Here is a 2,871-nt window from a genome sequence, read left to right as displayed (position 1 = left end):
AACAGAAAATATACTTATACTTACAGTAGTTTCACTTGCTAAAGATCCACTAGTGTTAACGTTTTGCTATATATGTTTCTGAATTTTATTTTTTCACTTATAATTTTATATTTGCTTAATTATCAGAAAATATTAAATCTGTTTTAGAAATTACAGTATCTTAAAATTTACTATGTAATGAGCATCATTCCATATCTAGTATATCTATGGATACAATTGCATATATGTATGTATGTAGATATTGTATACACATTTTTTAATATAGATATGTACATATATATGTATATATATGTGTATATATATACATTATTGATTTCAGAGAGGAATGGAAAGGGAGAGAGTTAAAAACATCAATGATGAGAGAGAATCATTGATAGGCTGCCTCCTGCACACCCCCTGCTGGGGATTGAGCCCACAATCTGGGCCTCTGTCCTGACTGGGAATCGAACTGTGCGTGATCTCTTGGTTCATAGATTGATGCTCAACCACTGAGCCACGCTGGCCAGGCTGTATACACATGTTTAATCGACAACTTCATTTTTATTTTTCTAGAGTATTTCATTTAGTGGGATATAATTTATATAAATAGCCTGGTATTGGAAATTATTATTTTTTGCTATTATAAGTGTATATTGGGGTGTACTCATCTTACTTATTTAGAAATTGCTTAGAAGAACTCCTAAGACAAGATTTTAAGGCTCTGATGCAACAGATTGGCACATGATTGGATGCATGAGCTTTTACTTCTGCCATATATGAGAGTGTTCTTTTCCTAATCTTATTCGTTATAATGGGTTTTATAGTGCCCGTTCACCTGATACTAGTTTGAATGTGTTCTATAGGTGACAATCACGTATAGTCAAAATTATCCTTGAAAATCTTTTAAAGTGTAGTGCATTTGTTTTTATGAGAATTGTATAAAATGTATATTTCAAGTTAAGTAATTTTAAAAATACAGGGTCCCCTCAGATTTGTAAGGAACTGTGTTTTCAGTGGTTGCGGAAAATGAGACCAGCTGAGTAAAGAGCCCATCATCCAACTCATTGATAGGCAAAGCAAGCTGAGTGACGTTCACTATTTTAACTGTTCTCTCTCTTAGAGATAAGCAACTATGTCAAAATCTGAACAACTGTTGAGTCTTGATGGAGGGCATGGTATATAGGTGTTCATTTTATTAGTCTTTCAACTGTTTGGAGCTTTTCATAGAAAAAGCTTGGATTAGAAAAGAATTTCATGCAAAATTGGCAAATGTTATAGTATATTAAATCTGGGTGGCAATACTTGAGTGAGTGTTAAATAAGTATATGAATCATTGTCTTCTTCTTTTGAAAAAAAAATACACTTAAATTTTCATGATTTAAAATGTGTTTATTACATTAATCCAAAATTTTATTCTTTTAGCCATTCTGGTAGACACCCCTAAGAAAAAAATCTTGATTTAATAATAAGTTAATTTAGGAAAAAAATGTATTTTTTAAATAGTCCCTTAACTCTCACACTTTTAGGCCTATTGTACTTATGTATATTGTTCTGGTTATTGAATAATATATTGAATTCTTATTGCTTTACCCTTTGCCTTTTATATTGTGTGCAAATGTTATGTGTTATGTATATGATTCATTGCTATTTTGGTAAGTTTACTTGTTTTTCATGATTAATCTCTATGCCTTTTTTTTTAAGAAAGAGTATAACTCATGAACTTGTTACCAATGTAGTGCTGTCATACAACAACATTTGAATTAGTTCGTAGGTACAAAAAGCAAATGGTACAATCATGTATTTTACTTTGTACTTGTGTCTTTGTGTGAGTATACTGTATGTATATACACTGAGTTGCCAGATTATTATGACTGGCCAGATTATTATGACCACCCCATCAGTACTTCATTGACACTTCCAAAAATACTGAATATTGAAAACTTCTTAAGCAAATACTCTCAAGGTTTTATTATTATTACTAGAGGCCCGGTACACAAAAATTTGTGCACTCGGGGGGCGGGGGGAGGGGGGTCCCCCAGCCCGGCCTGTGCCCTCTCGCAGTCTGGGACCCCTCGGGAGATAACGACCTGCTGGCTTAGGCCTGCTCCCGGGTGGCAGAGGGCAGGCCCAATCCCTAAGTGCAGCCCCTGGTCAGGCTCAGAGCAGGGCCGATTGGGGAGTTGGGGCGCCGCCCCGTCATGCACAGAGCAGGGCGGATAAGGAGGTTGTGATGCCACCCTCAGTCACGCTCAGGGTAGGGCCGATTGGGGGGTTGGGGCACCGCCCCCTGTCACACACAGAGCAGGGCAAATCAGGGGGTTGGGGCGCTGCACCCTGTCACACTCAGGGCAGGGCCAATGGGGAGGTTATGGCTCTACCCTGTCACACACAGAGCAAGGCCCGTGGAGGGGGGTTGGGGCGCCACCCTCTATCACCCACAGAGCAGGGCCGATCAGGGGGTTGGGGCGCCACCACTGTCACACTCGGGGCAGGGCCGATGGAGAGGTTATGGCTCTACCATGTCACACACAGAGCAGGGCCGATCAGGGGGTTGGGGCGCCACCACTGTCACACTCGGGGCAGGGCCGATGGAGAGGTTATGGCTCTACCATGTCACACACAGAGCAGGGCCGATCAGGGGGTTGGGGCGCCACCACTGTCACACTCGGGGCAGGGCCGATGGAGAGGTTATGGCTCTACCATGTCACACACAGAGCAGGGCCGATCAGGGGGTTGGTGTGCTGCACCCTGTCAAACACAGAGCCGCAGGGCAATCAGGAGATTGGGGAGCTCCCCCCTATCAGGCACAGAGCAGGGCAGATAGGGAGGTTGTGGCCCCGCCCCCTGTCACACACAGAGCCACAGGGCGATCAGGGGATTGGGGAGCTCCCC

The 2,871-nt window shown here is 41.9% G+C and overlaps 1 protein-coding gene across 5 annotated transcripts in view; it reads left to right on the top strand.

Annotated features, from left to right (window-relative positions):
• Positions 1–2,871, top strand: part of ANAPC1 (anaphase promoting complex subunit 1) — a 104,976-nt gene that overhangs the window by 61,393 nt on the left and 40,712 nt on the right. The gene's annotated exons all lie outside the window — the stretch shown is intronic.

The sequence above is a fragment of the Myotis brandtii genome, unplaced genomic scaffold (assembly GCF_000412655.1).
Source record: "Myotis brandtii unplaced genomic scaffold, ASM41265v1 scaffold1085, whole genome shotgun sequence".
Classification (NCBI taxonomy): Eukaryota; Metazoa; Chordata; class Mammalia; order Chiroptera; family Vespertilionidae; genus Myotis; species Myotis brandtii.
The sequence above is the reverse complement of the archived record's forward strand: the minus strand, read 5'-3'. Positions and strand labels throughout refer to the sequence as shown.